Source organism: Nilaparvata lugens, chromosome X, assembly GCF_014356525.2.
Source record: "Nilaparvata lugens isolate BPH chromosome X, ASM1435652v1, whole genome shotgun sequence".
NCBI lineage: Eukaryota > Metazoa > Arthropoda > Insecta > Hemiptera > Delphacidae > Nilaparvata > Nilaparvata lugens.
The window spans coordinates 57,981,731-58,004,993 of record NC_052518.1 but is presented as its reverse complement, the minus strand read 5'-3'; positions in this window follow the sequence as shown (position 1 = coordinate 58,004,993).

Below are 23,263 nucleotides of genomic sequence, written 5' to 3'. Positions count from 1 at the left end.
CTACTTGTCTACCAAAAATCCAAAGTATTGGACAGCAAAAAAAAAAAATAAAATGCAAAATGGGTTAAAAGCCCAGAAGAAAACTATAACCTAATTACATATGGCTTATGGCACAATATGCAATTAAAGATGAGAACATGGGACATAATTTGCTCTGAAAAACCTAATTACCTAATATGATACCTAAAAAAAAATAGACATGATTAAAATATGTAATACATGATGAAAAAATATACCACAAGCAAACAATTATTTACACTACAATGGATAGATTTTAGAAAAGTTAAGTTTTATCAACAATTTAAAGATTAGGAAAATAAGCTACTATTTTAACTTCTAATATTATTTCAGAAGAATACAAATTTAAATGACTATGGACAAGATTGGTTAAGATATGCATCATAGAAGAGTTTTACTGAACATTACACAAAGACAGGAAAGAATCGAAATTTGAAAAGACCAAGGGCCAAGAAAAATAGGCTACAGGAAAGAAAAAAGACACAATTATGGACTCTTACCATACACTGTGTAGCGATTATGCTATTCTGAATCCCGGCATAACACAGGATTCCTAATCATTGTGTGCTGGGGAATACCCTTTCATCATGTGATTCACAGTCATCATCTTGTAAATAAGCAACTTGAAACAACCTTTGAATACTAACACATCAATGGTGACTTTGTGTTTTGTTTTCTTCAAGAACATAATTTTATTCATGGGTTCATTTGTTTCAACAAAGCATTTTGCTTACAAAAGTTAGTCATGTTCACTTGAGAATGTATTGCATACACCTTTTCAATTCTCAGTTGAAAGTTGAACTCATCAACTTGACTCAAAGCAACATTCATTTTGTTTACATTGTTCCTAACCTCCACAGAAACCTGTCTCATGTAATCATTCACTTTGTTTATAGTTTTCCTAACCTTCAATGTAGCAATATTACTTTCATGATAGTTGACTTTCAGTGAAGACAACTCCCTACCTACTTCTTTACTCAATTCTACTATCTCATTAGGGTTGACTTTTTCAACAACAGTAACTAGGCCTACATTGTCAGAAACTTGAATGAGTTGAACTTGTATCTCAACACTACTATTATCATGCTTCAATTTGTTTTCATCTTCATGATTATCACTCAATTTTTCATGTGCATCTTTCAATAGAAGGTTTATACTAACCTGCTCTAGTCTTATGCTAGCAAATTCTTGCTTCATATCATCAAACCTAGCATCAAACTTAGCATTTTGCTCATCAAACAGTTGTGTTAAGGCAGCTATTAACTCATCATCATTTTTAATATTTTTCATATTGTATGCCATTTTGCTAGTCTGCACAGATAATATATTCATTAGGACTTGATCTCTCTTGAACCGATTTCCCACTCAGCAGTATACCATTCATAACCTATCAAGATATCTATCCTTCTAATAATTTTTTACAACCAGGGATATATTTTGTAGTTTGAGTCCCACACCAGGGCGTACCATTTGCCGTGCTACCAATTTCTCCTAATTCGGTTGGATAGCATTGTCTCACCTATTAACCTAAGGAAATTTATCGGCTCCAACGTAATAGATTCTTGATAAATTATGAATGGATCTATCGCCTATGAATGAGAAATCCAATTTTCAGAGCAAATGAACTTATAATCTTCAGTTGAATTTTGGCAAAATACTACACAAATACACAAAGAACAATATCTTACAAGCCTAAGCATCTAGTCACTACAAGCTAATTACTTATCCAGTTTATATAGTTGAAAAACAGTGGCTATTGGCTTGTATACACAAATAACAATATATAGACAAAATAGAACACTATAAACTGTTCAAAACTCAAGTTAAAACATTGATAAATTCACTTAAATAGAAAATTATTTAGAGAGCACAAAATTACAACACACACCAGCCAGCCATGTTTCAGAGAGAAGAACAGGAAAAGCCAAGCTACAAGGAAGCTTCGTCATCAGAACAAAAACCACATCTCAAAATCAGTGATGACTTCATGACACGTCAACAACAAAATTATAAATTACAAGTTTAGAATTCACATTTTATATTTGTTCTCAATAAAACTTTATTTTGAAACTATTATTTTAAATTTTTATATATCATCTCGATTTAAATAAACCATTTATCTATTAATTCTGTCAACCCAGCCTCGGTGACACCATGGAACAATGCAACAATCATTTACAATAATAAATTCTCAGTCAAAAAGTTTGTCCTTATATTGATGACTCTGATATTAAATTTTCATATATCATCTCGATTTAAATAAACCTATTAATTAATTATAATTACCTATTAATAATAATCTATTAATTCTGTCAACCCAGCCTCGGTGACACCATGGAACATGATGTGTCTTTTTAATCTTTGTGGAGTTCATCTTGATCCATTTCATTTGTCAACTTTGCAGTTCAAGAAAGCTTGTGCAGCCCTATACCCACCATCTTTCTGCCGGTAATTCTATGTAGGTTATTATCTTTTTTTTGAATCTTCTTTTCTCTTCACCCTGGTCTCCATAGTCATCATCATCATCTTCATTGTCAGAATCATCTCCAGCATCATCATCATCAGCATCTTCATCTCTCATAAAATTTATATAAATTTCCTCTTATTAGTAATGATTTTATTTTTGCATCTCTTTTTTTCAATTAATTTTATCTAAATTCGCATTATATTTTCCAGATTTTGATTATCATTTTACTATTTTTATTTTATTTTATTAGTTTTTAGTTTATTAGTTAATTTTTTTTTAGTTTATCACGCTTAGTTTTATAACTTTATTCAGTTTTGTAGTTTGCTTTTTTGTTATTTTTATTATTTTCAGGAGTATATTTTATTTATTGTGTTAAAATATATATTTTTAAGAAATTGATGTATTTTCTATTGTTTTGATTGGGGAGCAATTTTTGGGGCTTGCCCTGTATGCGCCCATATTGTAATTGAATAAATAAATAAATAAATAACTGGTGTGATATTTACTATAAAGTTTTATAGATCTCGAATTGAAGATTCAATTCCAATCGAGAAAAAATGTAATATTACAAATACCCCCCTCTTGACATAAAAAAATTTTACTGTTTGAAAATTGTTGAAATTAAATTTGAGAACAGTAACAATTTTTTCTATAAAAACATTACATGTCAACTATAATTGAAAATTATTATAAAAATTCATCAATAGCATTTGTTATATGTTTCCAAACATTATTTCAAAGTATAGAATATCAAAATTACTTTTGATTTAGCTTTATAATTTAAATGAAAATATCTCAACAGAAAGTTTAATATGAAAAGAATAGTTTTTTTTTTTTTTTAAATTGCACATAAATTTAATAGGTAGAAAATTTAATTTTTTATTGCATAAAAAAAATTAGTATGTTGAATGAAAAATTTATCATTATTATTATTTTTTTTTTTTTTTAAATGAATTGATGAATTGTTACATTTAATTTTCACATAAAATTTCAATAAATCAAAAAATGTTCATTTCTTTCACTATTGACGCGGTTGATTTTATCGATGCACATTTTGGAAAACAGTCCGTTAAGGCACTCAGTATGATTTTCAGTTAAGTGTGACTCCAATGTGATGACGTTAGTGTTGGGCTGATCCGAATACTCGTAGTGTTGGGCTGATACTTGTAGTCGACTGATGCATATCAAACTCGATACAGGTGACATCTCAGTTAGAGTTAGCATTGCCTCATGCTTGTAGTAGACGGCTGCATACCAAACTCGATACAGAGTCACGTAAATTTTGTATCATATTTGTAATTATACAATGTACATTTCAGGCTTGAAATGACAATGTAATTCGTTTTTTTTGGAAAAGAGATAGACGCTGCATACAGGATTAATTTAGGTGAGGATTAATTTAGGTAAGGTTTGGTTTTTTGATATTTTCAGCTTTCAAGGTTTAGAGTTCTGCATACAGGAATAATTTAGGAGAGGATTTTTGAATCAATTCTTTGATGATACTGTGACTGTTATTCTGAATTCAAAGTTGCGAACGTGAACATGGATGACAATTACCTCCAGGTAATGTAGTAGTGTTGAAGTTTGTGATACAAAGTCAGCAATAAGCGTTGGCATTGTTATTGGCGTATGCTTTAGTGTCGGCATTGGCATTGGCGTTGATATTGGCATTGGCATCAGCATTGGCGCAGGCATTGGCATTGGCGCAGGCATCGGCGTAGATTTTGGCATTGGCATCAGCATTGGCGCAGGCATTGGCATTGGCGCAGGCATCAGCATAGTTATTGGGGTAGATATTAGTGTAGATATTGGCATAGTTATTGGTGTAGATATTGGCGTAGTTATTAGTGTAGATATTGACATCAGAGCAGATATTGGCGTAGTTATTGGTGTAGGCCTAAGCGTAGATTTTGGCGTAGTTATTGGTGTTGATATTGGTGTTGACATTGGCATAGTTATTAGTGTAGGCATCAGCGTAGATATTGGCGTAGTTATTGGTGTAGATATTAGTATAGATATTGGCGTTGATATTGGCGTTGACATTGGCGTAGTTATTAGTGTAGGCATCAGCGTAGATTTTGGCGTAGTTGAGTCACACTAGTTCGAAAATCACCCAAATGTTCTTAACACTCTTCATGGCGTCCACTTGTTGCCGATTTTGAGATTCACATGATAATTATTTCAATGTTAATGTCTGTGCTGTACCTGTTATCTTAAAATGCTTATAAAATAAGAAGAAAATCTTGATTAGGCTATCAATACAATCTAATACACATGATAATTATTTTTAAGTATATAATCAATATAAAATTGAAATTTGTTAACATCTTATTATACAGTCAGCAATACATAAATTGTGAAATATGGAGATATCAATTACAAGTTTCAATATAAAAAAAATAATTTCATTTCCATCTATTCACTGTTCAAATATCTTATAAAAAGCAAATTATTCAATATTATTAATCATCGTTTGTTGGATACTATAGTTTATTTCGACTTTTTCAATGTTCTAAACACAAACTACATTTCATGACAAAACTTTACTGTCAATCATTAAACAAGAAATCATTCAAAACATCAATAATATTTTGCTTCAAAGGCAATCAATATTCATAATTAATCTGCATCTATGGCAATCAACATTATTAATCAACACAAAAAATATTATCTCATTACTGCCTCTCTAAGTCACAACCTTCTGGTCATTTCTTCTTTAGGCAATAATGGTTTTCCATCTCAAAAAACAATCACATACCAGCAAAATTCTAATCAACAAACCCCACTAAAAATTCTACATACACTCCAGCATCCATTTCAAACGATAATCAATCATATCAAAATTTATAGAACAAACAGTTTTAAAATTTTGAAAAAGATATCAATTACAAAAACTTTAGAAAAAATTTTAACCTTTAACTCATTTCAATTGATAATATGACAAGACGTTTCTATTCAATGAAAACATTATTATTCAAGTTAACTTTCATTAATACATCACATATATATGGCTACACAATTCATTAATACTTTCAAATTTTGAAGTTTATTTATTATAACAAAAGAATTTATACATAAGAATAGATTTCAGCATGTTCTAAATTGAACCATTTATTTTTTAAAAATAATTTATAATTTAAAGACTGTATAATAAATATAAACATTTCAAGATCACAATACAAAGATGATCAAGATGGATAATGGGTAAATAAGTTCCCTAAAAAAATACAAACAAGAGAAAAAGAAAAATTGGGTAAATAAATTTCCCTAATAATACAAGGAAGAGAAAGATTAATTAGAGCCTATCCTACATGTCAGTACTAAACTTTCATGAGGAAGTATATTTAATAAAATATACTACTATGGAATTTTGTAGATTCCAAGTATGACTCTAATTTGTTATAATTGTGAGCTATCACTCCCACAAAAACAACTGGTGAAGGAAAAAAAATGTTGACTATTGTGACTGTGTGGAGAGTTCCTAGATGTCTGTAAGGCAATGTGATAGCAGACTCTAGTATCGGACCACAAAAACAAAAGTATGCAAAAGTTTTTACAAACATTTGATGTTGCAGTCTTAAGGTTTTTTATATCGCAAACAAGTAGGTCAGATAATCGAGTCCAGCCATATGTGGTTCACGCCCACACCTCTAGAAGAATCACACCTACTTGTCTACCAAAAATCCAAAGTATTGGACAGCAAAAAAAAAAAATAAAATGCAAAATGGGTTAAAAGCCCAGAAGAAAACTATAACCTAATTACATATGGCTTATGGCACAATATGCAATTAAAGATGAGAACATGGGACATAATTTGCTCTGAAAAACCTAATTACCTAATATGATACCTAAAAAAAAAATAGACATGATTAAAATATGTAATACATGATGAAAAAATATACCACAAGCAAACAATTATTTACACTACAATGGATAGATTTTAGAAAAGTTAAGTTTTATCAACAATTTAAAGATTAGGAAAATAAGCTACTATTTTAACTTCTAATATTATTTCAGAAGAATACAAATTTAAATGACTATGGACAAGATTGGTTAAGATATGCATCATAGAAGAGTTTTACTGAACATTACACAAAGACAGGAAAGAATCGAAATTTGAAAAGACCAAGGGCCAAGAAAAATAGGCTACAGGAAAGAAAAAAGACACAATTATGGACTCTTACCATACACTGCGTAGCGATTATGCTATTCTGAATCCCGGCATAACACAGGATTCCTAATCATTGTGTGCTGGGGAATACCCTTTCATCATGTGATTCACAGTCATCATCTTGTAAATAAGCAACTTGAAACAACCTTTGAATACTAACACATCAATGGTGACTTTGTGTTTTGTTTTCTTCAAGAACATAATTTTATTCATGGGTTCATTTGTTTCAACAAAGCCATTTTGCTTACAAAAGTTAGTCATGTTCACTTGAGAATGTATTGCATACACCTTTTCAATTCTCAGTTGAAAGTTGAACTCATCAACTTGACTCAAAGCAACATTCATTTTGTTTACATTGTTCCTAACCTCCACAGAAACCTGTCTCATGTAATCATTCACTTTGTTTATAGTTTTCCTAACCTTCAATGTAGCAATATTACTTTCATGATAGTTGACTTTCAGTGAAGACAACTCCCTACCTACTTCTTTACTCAATTCTACTATCTCATTAGGGTTGACTTTTTCAACAACAGTAACTAGGCCTACATTGTCAGAAACTTGAATGAGTTGAACTTGTATCTCAACACTACTATTATCATGCTTCAATTTGTTTTCATCTTCATGATTATCACTCAATTTTTCATGTGCATCTTTCAATAGAAGGTTTATACTAACCTGCTCTAGTCTTATGCTAGCAAATTCTTGCTTCATATCATCAAACCTAGCATCAAACTTAGCATTTTGCTCATCAAACAGTTGTGTTAAGGCAGCTATTAACTCATCATCATTTTTAATATTTTTCATATTGTATGCCATTTTGCTAGTCTGCACAGATAATATATTCATTAGGACTTGATCTCTCTTGAACCGATTTCCCACTCAGCAGTATACCATTCATAACCTATCAAGATATCTATCCTTCTAATAATTTTTTACAACCAGGGATATATTTTGTAGTTTGAGTCCCACACCAGGGCGTACCATTTGCCGTGCTACCAATTTCTCCTAATTCGGTTGGATAGCATTGTCTCACCTATTAACCTAAGGAAATTTATCGGCTCCAACGTAATAGATTCTTGATAAATTATGAATGGATCTATCGCCTATGAATGAGAAATCCAATTTTCAGAGCAAATGAACTTATAATCTTCAGTTGAATTTTGGCAAAATACTACACAAATACACAAAGAACAATATCTTACAAGCCTAAGCATCTAGTCACTACAAGCTAATTACTTATCCAGTTTATATAGTTGAAAAACAGTGGCTATTGGCTTGTATACACAAATAACAATATATAGACAAAATAGAACACTATAAACTGTTCAAAACTCAAGTTAAAACATTGATAAATTCACTTAAATAGAAAATTATTTAGAGAGCACAAAATTACAACACACACCAGCCAGCCATGTTTCAGAGAGAAGAACAGGAAAAGCCAAGCTACAAGGAAGCTTCGTCATCAGAACAAAAACCACATCTCAAAATCAGTGATGACTTCATGACACGTCAACAACAAAATTATAAATTACAAGTTTAGAATTCACATTTTATATTTGTTCTCAATAAAACTTTATTTTGAAACTATTATTTTAAATTTTTATATATCATCTCGATTTAAATAAACCATTTATCTATTAATTCTGTCAACCCAGCCTCGGTGACACCATGGAACAATGCAACAATCATTTACAATAATAAATTCTCAGTCAAAAAGTTTGTCCGTATATTGATGACTCTGATATTAAATTTTCATATATCATCTCGATTTAAATAAACCTATTAATTAATTATAATTACCTATTAATAATAATCTATTAATTCTGTCAACCCAGCCTCGGTGACACCATGGAACATGATGTGTCTTTTTAATCTTTGTGGAGCTCATCTTGATCCATTTCATTTGTCAACTTTGCAGTTCAAGAAAGCTTGTGCAGCCCTATACCCACCATCTTTCCGCCGGTAATTCTATGTAGGTTATTATCTTTTTTTTGAATCTTCTTTTCTCTTCACCCTGGTCTCCATAGTCATCATCATCATCTTCATTGTCAGAATCATCTCCAGCATCATCATCATCAGCATCTTCATCTCTCATAAAATTTATATAAATTTCCTCTTATTAGTAATGATTTTATTTTTGCATCTCTTTTTTTCAATTAATTTTATCTAAATTCGCATTATATTTTCCAGATTTTGATTATCATTTTACTATTTTTATTTTATTTTATTAGTTTTTAGTTTATTAGTTAATTTTTTTTTAGTTTATCACGCTTAGTTTTATAACTTTATTCAGTTTTGTAGTTTGCTTTTTTGTTATTTTTATTATTTTCAGGAGTATATTTTATTTATTGTGTTAAAATATATATTTTTAAGAAATTGATGTATTTTCTATTGTTTTGATTGGGGAGCAATTTTTGGGGCTTGCCCTGTATGCGCCCATATTGTAATTGAATAAATAAATAAATAAATAAATAACTGGTGTGATATTTACTATAAAGTTTTATAGATCTCGAATTGAAGATTCAATTCCAATCGAGAAAAAATGTAATATTACAAATACCCCCCTCTTGACATAAAAAAATTTTACTGTTTGAAAATTGTTGAAATTAAATTTGAGAACAGTAACAATTTTTTCTATAAAAACATTACATGTCAACTATAATTGAAAATTATTATAAAAATTCATCAATAGCATTTGTTATATGTTTCCAAACATTATTTCAAAGTATAGAATATCAAAATTACTTTTGATTTAGCTTTATAATTTAAATGAAAATATCTCAACAGAAAGTTTAATATGAAAAGAATAGTTTTTTTTTTTTTTTAAATTGCACATAAATTTAATAGGTAGAAAATTTAATTTTTTATTGCATAAAAAAAATTAGTATGTTGAATGAAAAATTTATCATTATTTTTTTTTTTTTTTTAAATGAATTGATGAATTGTTACATTTAATTTTCACATAAAATTTCAATAAATCAAAAAATGTTCATTTCTTTCACTATTGACGCGGTTGATTTTATCGATGCACATTTTGGAAAACAGTCCGTTAAGGCACTCAGTATGATTTTCAGTTAAGTGTGACTCCAATGTGATGACGTTAGTGTTGGGCTGATCCGAATACTCGTAGTGTTGGGCTGATACTTGTAGTCGACTGATGCATATCAAACTCGATACAGGTGACATCTCAGTTAGAGTTAGCATTGCCTCATGCTTGTAGTAGACGGCTGCATACCAAACTCGATACAGAGTCACGTAAATTTTGTATCATATTTGTAATTATACAATGTACATTTCAGGCTTGAAATGACAATGTAATTCGTTTTTTTTGGAAAAGAGATAGACGCTGCATACAGGATTAATTTAGGTTAGGATTAATTTAGGTAAGGTTTGGTTTTTTGATATTTTCAGCTTTCAAGGTTTAGAGTTCTGCATACAGGAATAATTTAGGAGAGGATTTTTGAATCAATTCTTTCATGATACTGTGACTGTTATTCTGAATTCAAAGTTGCGAACGTGAACATGGATGACAATTACCTCCAGGTAATGTAGTAGTGTTGAAGTTTGTGATACAAAGTCAGCAATAAGCGTTGGCATTGTTATTGGCGTATGCTTTGGTGTCGGCATTGGCATCGGCGTTGATATTGGCATTGGCATCAGCATTGGCGCAGGCATTGGCATTGGCGCAGGCATCGGCGTAGATTTTGGCATTGGCATCAGCATTGGCGCAGGCATTGGCATTGGCGCAGGCATCGGCATAGTTATTGGGGTAGATATTAGTGTAGATATTGGCATAGTTATTGGTGTAGATATTGGCGTAGTTATTAGTGTAGATATTGACATCAGAGCAGATATTGGCGTAGTTATTGGTGTAGGCCTCAGCGTAGATTTTGGCGTAGTTATTGGTGTTGATATTGGTGTTGACATTGGCGTAGTTATTAGTGTAGGCATCAGCGTAGATATTGGCGTAGTTATTGGTGTAGATATTAGTATAGATATTGGCGTTGATATTGGCGTTGACATTGGCGTAGTTATTAGTGTAGGCATCAGCGTAGATTTTGGCGTAGTTGAGTCACACTAGTTCGAAAATCACCCAAATGTTCTTAACACTCTTCATGGCGTCCACTTGTTGCCGATTTCGAGATTCACATGATAATTATTTCAATGTTAATGTCTGTGCTGTACCTGTTATCTTAAAATGCTTATAAAATAAGAAGAAAATCTTGATTAGGCTATCAATACAATCTAATACACATGATAATTATTTTTAAGTATATAATCAATATAAAATTGAAATTTGTTAACATCTTATTATACAGTCAGCAATACATAAATTGTGAAATATGGAGATATCAATTACAAGTTTCAATATAAAAAAATAATTTCATTTCCATCTATTCACTGTTCAAATATCTTATAAAAAGCAAATTATTCAATATTATTAATCATCGTTTGTTGGATACTATAGTTTATTTCGACTTTTTCAATGTTCTAAACACAAACTACATTTCATGACAAAACTTTACTGTCAATCATTAAACAAGAAATCATTCAAAACATCAATAATATTTTGCTTCAAAGGCAATCAATATTCATAATTAATCTGCATCTATGGCAATCAACATTATTAATCAACACAAAAAATATTATCTCATTACTGCCTCTCTAAGTCACAACCTTCTGGTCATTTCTTCTTTAGGCAATAATGGTTTTCCATCTCAAAAAACAATCACATACCAGCAAAATTCTAATCAACAAACCCCACTAAAAATTCTACATACACTCCAGCATCCATTTCAAACGATAATCAATCATATCAAAATTTATAGAACAAACAGTTTTAAAATTTTGAAAAAGATATCAATTACAAAAACTTTAGAAAAAATTTTAACCTTTAACTCATTTCAATTGATAATATGACAAGACGTTTCTATTCAATGAAAACATTATTATTCAAGTTAACTTTCATTAATACATCACATATATATGGCTACACAATTCATTAATACTTTCAAATTTTGAAGTTTATTTATTATAACAAAAGAATTTATACATAAGAATAGATTTCAGCATGTTCTAAATTGAACCATTTATTTTTTAAAAATAATTTATAATTTAAAGACTGTATAATAAATATAAACATTTCAAGATCACAATACAAAGATGATCAAGATGGATAATGGGTAAATAAGTTCCCTAAAAAAATACAAACAAGAGAAAAAGAAAAATTGGGTAAATAAATTTCCCTAATAATACAAGGAAGAGAAAGATTAATTAGAGCCTATCCTACATGTCAGTACTAAACTTTCATGAGGAAGTATATTTAATAAAATATACTACTATGGAATTTTGTAGATTCCAAGTATGACTCTAATTTGTTATAATTGTGAGCTATCACTCCCACAAAAACAACTGGTGAAGGAAAAAAAATGTTGACTATTGTGACTGGGTGGAGAGTTCCTAGATGTCTGTAAGGCAATGTGATAGCAGACTCTAGTATCGGACCACAAAAACAAAAGTATGCAAAAGTTTTTACAAACATTTGATGTTGCAGTCTTAAGGTTTTTTATATCGCAAACAAGTAGGTCAGATAATCGAGTCCAGCCATATGTGGTTCACGCCCACACCTCTAGAAGAATCACACCTACTTGTCTACCAAAAATCCAAAGTATTGGACAGCAAAAAAAAAAATAAAATGCAAAATGGGTTAAAAGCCCAGAAGATAACTATAACCTAATTACATATGGCTTATGGCACAATATGCAATTAAAGATGAGAACATGGGACATAATTTGCTCTGAAAAACCTAATTACCTAATATGATACCTAAAAAAAAAATAGACATGATTAAAATATGTAATACATGATGAAAAAATATACCACAAGCAAACAATTATTTACACTACAATGGATAGATTTTAGAAAAGTTAAGTTTTATCAACAATTTAAAGATTAGGAAAATAAGCTACTATTTTAACTTCTAATATTATTTCAGAAGAATACAAATTTAAATGACTATGGACAAGATTGGTTAAGATATGCATCATAGAAGAGTTTTACTGAACATTACACAAAGACAGGAGTGAATCGAAATTTGAAAAGACCAAGGGCCAAGAAAAATAGGCTACAGGAAAGAAAAAAGACACAATTATGGACTCTTACATACACTGCGTAGCGATTATGCTATTCTGAATCCCGGCATAACACAGGATTCCTAATCATTGTGTGCTGGGAAATACCCTTTCATCATGTGATTCACAGTCATCATCTTGTAAATAAGCAACTTGAAACAACCTTTGAATACTAACACATCAATGGTGACTTTGTGTTTTGTTTTCTTCAAGAACATAATTTTATTCATGGGTTCATTTGTTTCAACAAAGCCATTTTGCTTACAAAAGTTAGTCATGTTCACTTGAGAATGTATTGCATACACCTTTTCAATTCTCAGTTGAAAGTTGAACTCATCAACTTGACTCAAAGCAACATTCATTTTGTTTACATTGTTCCTAACCTCCACAGAAACCTGTCTCATGTAATCATTCACTTTGTTTATAGTTTTCCTAACCTTCAATGTAGCAATATTACTTTCATGATAGTTGACTTTCAGTGAAGACAACTCCCTACCTACTTCTTTACTCAATTCTACTATCTCATTAGGGTTGACTTTTTCAACAACAGTAACTAGGCCTACATTGTCAGAAACTTGAATGAGTTGATCTTGTATCTCAACACTACTATTATCATGCTTCAATTTGTTTTCATCTTCATGATTATCACTCAATTTTTCATGTGCATCTTTCAATAGAAGGTTTATACTAACCTGCTCTAGTCTTATGCTAGCAAATTCTTGCTTCATATCATCAAACCTAGCATCAAACTTAGCATTTTGCTCATCAAACAGTTGTGTTAAGGCAGCTATTAACTCATCATCATTTTTAATATTTTTCATATTGTATGCCATTTTGCTAGTCTGCACAGATAATATATTCATTAGGACTTGATCTCTCTTGAACCGATTTCCCACTCAGCAGTATACCATTCATAACCTATCAAGATATCTATCCTACTAATAATTTTTTACAACCAGGGATATATTTTGTAGTTTGAGTCCCACACCAGGGTGTACCATTTGCCGTGCTACCAATTTCTCCTAATTCGGGTGGATAGCATTGTCTCACCTATTAACCTAAGGAAATTTATCGGCTCCAACGTAATAGATTCTTGATAAATTATGAATGGATCTATTGCCTATGAATGAGAAATCCAATTTTCAGAGCAAATGAACTTATAATCTTCAGATGAATTTTGGCAAAATACTACACAAATACACAAAGAACAATATCTTACAAGCCTAAGCATCTAGTCACTACAAGCTAATTACTTATCCAGTTTATATAGTTGAAAAACAGTGGCTATTGGCTTGTATACACAAATAACAATATATAGACAAAATAGAACACTATAAACTGTTTAAAACTCAAGTTAAAACATTAATAAATTCACTAAAATAGAAAATTATTTAGAGAGCACAAAATTACAACACACACCAGCCAGCCATGTTTCAGAGAGAAGAACAGGAAAAGCCAAGCTACAAGGAAGCTTCGTCATCAGAACAAAAACCACATCTCAAAATCAGTGATGACTTCATGACACGTCAACAACAAAATTATAAATTACAAGTTTAGAATTCACATTTTATATTTGTTCTCAATAAAACTTTATTTTGAAACTATTATTTTAAATTTTTATATATCATCTCGATTTAAATAAACCATTTATCTATTAATTCTGTCAACCCAGCTTCGGTGACACCATGGAACAATGCAACAATCATTTACGATAATAAATTCTCAGTCAAAAAGTTTGTCCGTATATCGATGACTCTGATATTAAATTTTTATATATCATCTCGATTTAAATAAACCATTTATCTATTAATTCTGTCAACCCAGCCTCGGTGACACCATGGAACATGATGTGTCTTTTTAATCTTTGTGGAGCTCATCTTGATCCATTTCATTTGTCAACTTTGCAGTTCAAGAAAGCTTGTGCAGCCCTATACCCACCATCTTTCCGCCGGTAATTCTATGTAGGTTATTATTTTTTTTTGAATCTTCTTTTCTCTTCACCCTGGTCTCCATAGTCATCATCATCATCTTCATTGTCAGAATCATCTCCAGCATCATCATCATCATCATCAGCATCTTCATCTCTCATAAAATTTATATAAATTTCCTCTTATTAGAAATGATTTTATTTTTGCATCTCTTTTCTTCAATTAATTTTATCTAAATTTGCATTATATTTTTCAGATTTTGATTATCATTTTATTATTTTTATTTTATTTTATTAGTTTTTAGTTTATTAGTTAATTTTTTTTTAGTTTATCACGCTTAGTTTTATAACTTTATTCAGTTTTGTAGTTTGCTTTTTTGTTATTTTTATTATTTTCAGGAGTATATTTTATTTAATGTGTTGAAATATATATTTTTAAGAAATTGATGTATTTTCTATTGTTTTGATTGGGGAGCAATTTTTGGGGCTTGCCCTGTATGCGCCCATATTGTAATTAAATAAATAAATAAATAAATAACTGGTGTGATATTTACTATAAAGTTTCATAGATCTCGAATTGAAGATTCGATTCCAATCGAGAAAAAATGTAATATTACAAATACCCCCCTCTTGACATAAAAAAATTTTACTGTTTGAAAATTGTTGAAATTAAATCTGAGAACAGTAACAATTTTTTCTATAAAAACATTACATGTCAACTATAATTGAAAATTATTATAAAAATTCATCAATAGCATTTGTTATATTTTTCCAAACAATATTTCAAAGTATAGAATATCAAAATTACTTTTGATTTAGCTTTATAATTTAAAGGAAAATATCTCAACAGAAAGTTTAATATGTAAAGAATAGTTTTTTTTTTTTTTAAATTGCACATAAATTTAATAGGTAGAAAATTTAATTTTTTATTGCATAAAAAAAATTAGTATGTTGAATGAAAAATTTATCATTATTTTTTTTTTTTTTTAAATGAATTGATGAAATGTTACATTTAATTTTCACATAAAATTTCAATAAATCAAAAAATGTTCATTTCTTTCACTATTGACGTGGTTGATTTTATCGATGCACATTTTGGAAAACAGTCCGTTAAGGCACTCAGTATGATTTTCAGTTAAGTGTGACTCCAATGTGATGACGTTAGTGTTGGGCTGATCCGAATACTCGTAGTGTTGGGCTGATACTTGTAGTCGACTGATGCATATCAAACTCGATACAGGTGACATCTCAGTTAGAGTTAGCATTGCCTCATGCTTGTAGTAGACGGCTGCATACCAAACTCGATACAGAGTCACGTAAATTTTGTATCATATTTGTAATTATACAATGTACATTTCAGGCTTGAAATGACAATGTAATTCGTTTTTTTGGAAAAGAGATAGACGCTGCATACAGGATTAATTTAGGTGAGGATTAATTTAGGTAAGGTTTGGTTTTTTGATATTTTCAGCTTTCAAGGTTTAGAGTTCTGCATACAGGAATAATTTAGGAGAGGATTTTTGAATCAATTCTTTCATGATACTGTGACTGTTATTCTGAATTCAAAGTTGCGAACGTGAACATGGATGACAATTACCTCCAGGTAATGTAGTAGTGTTGAAGTTTGTGATACAAAGTCAGCAATAAGCGTTGGCATTGTTATTGGCGTATGCTTTGGTGTCGGCATTGGCATCAGTGTTGATATTGGCATTGGCATCAGCATTGGCGCAGGCATTGGCATTGGCGCAGGCATCGGCGTAGATTTTGGCATTGGCATCAGCATTGGCGCAGGCATTGGCATTGGCGCAGGCATCGGCATAGTTATTGGGGTAGATATTAGTGTAGATATTGGCATAGTTATTGGTGTAGATATTGGCGTAGTTATTAGTGTAGATATTGGCGTAGTTATTAGTGTAGATATTGACATCAGAGCAGATATTGGCGTAGTTATTGGTGTAGGCCTCAGCGTAGATTTTGGCGTAGTTATTGGTGTTGATATTGGTGTTGACATTGGCGTAGTTATTAGTGTAGGCATCAGCGTAGATATTGGCGTAGTTATTGGTGTAGATATTAGTATAGATATTGGCGTTGATATTGGCGTTGACATTGGCGTAGTTATTAGTGTAGGCATCAGCGTAGATTTTGGCGTAGTTGAGTCACACTAGTTCGAAAATCACCCAAATGTTCTTAACACTCTTCATGGCGTCCACTTGTTGCCGATTTCGAGATTCACATGATAATTATTTCAATGTTAATGTCTGTGCTGTACCTGTTATCTTAAAATGCTTATAAACTAAGAAGAAAATCTTGATTAGGCTATCAATACAATCTAATACACATGATAATTATTTTTAAGTATATAATCAATATAAAATTGAAATTTGTTAACATCTTATTATACAGTCAGCAATACATAAATTGTGAAATATGGAGATATCAATTACAAATTTCAAATTCAAATTCAAATTCTTTATTCAAAAAAAAAAAATTATTATACAATCAATCAAATGCATTCCAAAAATCAAATACAATATTGTTTCCTAATTTCTAATATGTGTTCCCTATAGGCTACCCTGTGTGGGGACACTTGAATATATATAATAAAATATTTATATACAAATTTAAATATTATATCATGAAGAACATAATAATTGAATATGGTATTATATTGAAATAAATCAATATGTCAATATTTATAATCATTCTTGCACACATTCATACGCACACACATTCACATATGCGCACACATTCATACGCACACACATTCACACATGCGCACAAACACACATAAACACACACACACACACACACACACACACACACACACACACACACACACACACACACACACACACACACACTTACACAAAACTTAAAACTATGTTCGGAGTGGTTGCTGTTTTTTTTCATATTTAGTTCAATTTTATTCATAGTTAACGTTTCGTTTTTTTTTTTCAAAGTGCTGATGTAATTATACCATAAATGAATGCGTTTTGAAGAAAGATACAGTGATTGAAATTTGATACTGTCTTACTGTTTACGCATACCGGACGGGATTTGTGAGTTCAATGATCTTTGATTGTTGCAGTGTTCATGTCGTGTAATGTGTAAATTATACTAAATTTAGACCTATATTAATTTAGTAAAAAAATCATTCAGGTTGTCTAGTTGTAAAATGAATTTCTTGATTTCTTTTCTAAATAACTGACGTGACGTTATTTTCCTTGTTGTTACTGGAAGTGAATTGAATATTTTTATAGCTATGTATTTGAAGTGTCGTCTGGAATGTTCTAATCTTGGTTTTGGGAGGTTAATGTCCTGTGAATTCCTGAGGTTTATTCTTTCTCTCATCTGTTGAATATCGAAATTATTTTCAGCTAAATCCAGCAATGCTTTGAATAGAAAAGAATGTCTCACTGATAATATTGACAGTTCTCTGAAGAGCATCATTGAACTATATTGTTTAGGTTTATTACAAGTTATTTTTAATATATGTTTCTGACCAGTAATCACAGGTTTAATATGAACATTGTATGCACTCCCATAGCATATTATTCCATAACTTATTCTAGAACCAATAATTGCATGGTATAATTGTAACAATACTTCTTTTGGACATAACTGTCTGAGGTAATAGAACTTCCTTATGTATACAAATAACTCATTTTTTATCTTCTGTACATGATCTGACCAAGTGAGCCTACTATCCAATATGAGGCCCAGATATTTAACTGTACGTGCTTGTTTTATAGTTTCACAGTTACACAATAAATTATTCACCTGTTGCGCACAATCTAATTTATGGAAGTAAATACTAGTTAACTCCTGATCCATGTTTTGAAGATTAAATTGTATTATATTAGATTTGTCTGTGTTGATAGTTAATTTATTTTCGCAAAACCACCACCTAAGGTGCTTAAGATCCATTTCCAATTTATTTTTAAGTTCTTGATTTGTTTTGGCCGAATAAAATATAACTGTATCGTCTGCAAAAGATGTAATCTTTCCCTGTAAGTCACCATCCGTCAAATCGTTAATAAAGACCAGGAATAGAGTACTTGATAACACTGATCCTTGAGGAATACCTATGGTAATGTCCCCGGGTTCACTCAACGTATCGTTAATTCTGACCCTTTGACTCCTATTAGATAGGTAGCATCTTAACCAATCATTGGCAATTCCTCTTACTCCTGATAAATCAAGTTTTTTTAGAAGCATGTTTTTATCAATTGCATCATATGCTTTAGATATATCAAGAAACAGAGCTGCACACTTATTATTAACACTAAAACTGTCATTTATTTTTGAAATGAGATTTTTAATTGCTGCTTCTGTATTTCTTCCTTCACGGAAACCATATTGGTTATCACTAAAAAAGTTATTATTTTTATAAAAGTTTTCAAGTCTAATCTTGAATATTTTTTCTAAAATCTTGGAAAAAACCGGTAAAAGTGAAATTGGGCGGAACTGATCTATGTTTTTACAATTTGGCTTTTTAGGAATAGGTATAACTACGCTGTGTTTGAACATGCTTGGGAATTTTCCTTTGGCAATACTTAGGTTAATTAGATCGGTTAATTTGTCCAAATAATTCATGTAAGTTTTTTTAATCATGCTTGTGCTTATCCCATCTACACCTGGCGAAGATTTATTTTTCAATTTTCTTATTGTACTTGCTACTTCCTCCGGATTTGTAGGGTGGAGAAAAATTGAATTTGTTGGAGAATTGTATGGAAACCTTATTTTTGATATTCTAGCAGACTCTTCCCTAGTTTGCAATGTGGTTTGTTCTAATTCATCATTCATTTTATTCACAACATTTAGAAAATAAGAATTAAACGAATTAGAAATTTTATTACTATCATGTATGCTATTTCCCTGCTCATCAACAATCAGTTTTAGTGGTTCTTTATTTTTTTTCAATCCTATTAACGCGTCAATTGTTTTCCACGTCTTTCTAATGTTTCCCTGGCTTTCTCTAAACAGTTTTGAATAATAATATTGTTTTCTTTCTCTCAGTTCATTACGTAAGTTATTTTTGAATGTATTGTATATTTGTTTTAAGTCGTCATTATTAGGTTGTTTGATAACATTCTTGTATAACTCATTTCTTAAGTTTATTTGCTTGATCAGATAACTATTTATCCATGGCGACCTATATTTCTGTGTCAAGTTATTTTCTAAAAGAAGATTTTCTTGTGAATCTTTGATAGCGCTTTTTAAAATGTCAATGAAATTTTCCCATCCCTCATCAACTGATACTGCTGGTATTTCTCTATCCCAATCAATCGATGATAAAATATTATTCAACTTCCGGTAATTGATTAGGCATATTTTTTTATAATTTGTGTCTGCTTCTTCGTTGGATCTCTTCAATCCTTCAACTTTAAGTATGATTGTACTGTGATCAGTTATATCTAAATGTAGTATTTCTGGAATTAGATTAATTTTATTCAGTTTTGTTCTATTTTTGCCGGATTTTAAGTAAAGATGATCTATTAAAGAGTTGGAAAATCGGGACCTATGAGTGTAATCAGTATTGAGTGATTCAAATCCAAAACTATTCATTAAATATTTGTAATCGTCAATAATTCTGGTGTTCTGAAAAAGATCTATATTTATATCTCCCGTAAAAAAGAAAGGGACCTCATTGTTTTCATTAATATTAAATATTTCTTCTAAGTACAAGGTTAATTCGTTAAAAAATATTTTGGGTGAGTTTGATTGCAACCTGTAAGCAGCCAACAACTGAAATTCAAAATTATTATATGAACAAGATATATGTACACAGTCCGCTGAAATGAAAACTATTGTCTTTGTTTTGAACGTTATCTCACTGCTTATATAAACCAAAGTTCCTCCTGCTCTGTAGTTATGATTGAAATTACCATGTACGGAATAGCCCTCTGTATGATATAAGTCTATTTCATTCTCTAGTATCCATATTTCATATTTCAATATAAAAAAAAATAATTTCATTTCCATCTATTCACTGTTCAAATATTTTATAAAAAGCAAATTATTCAATATTATTAATCATCGTTTGTTGGATACTATAGTTTATTTCGACTTTTTCAATGTTCTAAACACAAACTACATTTCATGACAAAACTTTACTGTCAATCATTAAACAAGAAATCATTCAAAACATCAATAATATTTTGCTTCAAAGGCAATCAATATTCATAATTAATCTGCATCTATGGCAATCAACATTATTAATCAACACAAAAAATATTATCTCATTACTGCCTCTCTAAGTCACAACCTTCTGGTCATTTCTTCTTTAGGCAATAATGGTTTTCCATCTCAAAAAACAATCACATACCAGCAAAATTCTAATCAACAAACCCCACTAAAAATTCTACATACACTCCAGCATCCATTTCAAACGATAATCAATCATATCAAAATTTATAGAACAAACAGTTTTAAAATTTTGAAAAAGATATCAATTACAAAAACTTTAGAAAAAATTTTAACCTTTAACTCATTTCAATTGATAATATGACAAGACGTTTTTATTCAATGAAAACATTATTATTCAAGTTAACTTTCATTAATACATCACATATATATGGCTACACAATTCATTAATACTTTCAAATTTTGAAGTTTATTTATTATAACAAAAGAATTTATACATAAGAATAGATTTCAGCATGTTCTAAATTGAACAATTTATTTTTTTTAAATAATTTATAATTTAAAGACTGTATAATAAATATAAACATTTCAAGATCACAATACAAAGATGATCAAGATGGATAATGGGTAAATAAGTTCCCTAAAAAAATACAAACAAGAGAAAAAGAAAAATTGGGTAAATAAATTTCCCTAATAATACAAGGAAGAGAAAGATTAATTAGAGCCTATCCTACATGTCAGTACTAACTTTCATGAGGAAGTATATTTAATAAAATATACTACTATGGAATTTTGTAGATTCCAAGTATGACTCTAATTTGTTATAATTGTGAGCTATCACTCCCACAAAAACAACTGGTGAAGGAAAAAAAATGTTGACTATTGTGACTGGGTGGAGAGTTCCTAGATGTCTGTAAGGCAATGTGATAGCAGACTCTAGTATCGGACCACAAAAACAAAAGTATGCAAAAGTTTTTACAAACATTTGATGTTGCAGTCTTAAGGTTTTTTATATCGCAAACAAGTAGGTCAGATAATCGAGTCCAGCCATATGTGGTTTACGCCCACACCTCTAAAAGAATCACACCTACTTGTCTACCAAAAATCCAAAGTATTGGACAGCAAAAAAAAAAAATAAAATGCAAAATGGGTTAAAAGCCCAGAAGAAAACTATAACCTAATTACATATGGCTTATGGCACGATATGCAATTAAAGATGAGAACATGGGACATAATTTGAGGAGGCGCGGCTTGGTGATACAAAGTGTTGATCTTATGGAGATTGCCTTATCACACCGTTCCAGGCCATGTCCGATTCAGTGTGTGTGAGTTCTTCCATTCAAACCAATATAAGCAAGAAGCACCCGGATGCAAGATGCCGCATAGTGCCTCCTAAGGTGTGCATCCAGCTAAAGTTTGTCATGAGATGCATTAACTATTTGGCGGTACGAAGTTCGCCGGGCCAGCTGATATAAAATAATTATCCAATGAAGTACATAATACCTTTTAATTTTTTTCAAAACATATGAAACATTGCAAAAGTAACTATAAATTGTTAATTTACATAAACACATTATTATTCCTGACAGAACACATGTTTTGTAATGTACAGAATTATACAATGGAAGTGGGATATACTATGGTAATGGTAAAACGATGTGTACGGTGTCAAACTAAAGGATTACATGTTCACTGTCTTGGCAGAATGAGAAACAACACACACAATGAACTGTCTTTGCGGCCTTTATGATATATTTTGGTGCCTGAAATGAAAAATAAAATAAATTATTTTCAAAATCTGCAATCGATTGGAATAAAAGGAATACCACTTAATAACAAAAGTAATGAGTTATACAGAAATGTTGTCACACAATAGTCCAGTCCCTATATACATTGGTGCTTGCAATTAATATTGTAGTTCTGATTTTTTAATATATCATTTAGATACATGAGAGAAGACCAGAACCAATTTCTTCATGCAAAATTTCCTTGTGCTAGATACAGAATGGCCCAAGAACCTCGTATTTTCGGTTCATTTTTCTGTTTTCAGCTATTTCTGCCAAATCCAGTAATCAGACAGAAAAATTGGCTCTCGCCTTTTTACAGATAAAATGAGATCATTCGGAACTCTCTATCTCCAATGAGTACTGAGTTATTATTTTTTCAAAAATGAGTAAAATTGAAAGAAAAATCAATTCTGATGAATTTCAGTTTTTGATCAACAATATCTTCCGATTGTTACCATTTACATGTATAATTCAAAATCCCTCTAGGAGCATTTTTGTGCTTTATAATCTTAGATCAGGTAGAGCGCTTCATCTCATATAGATTTCCAGGTAAACCTGACAACAATGTTCCTTGAATTGTGAAAAACACCTAATTTTCAGCTTCATCCATCATCA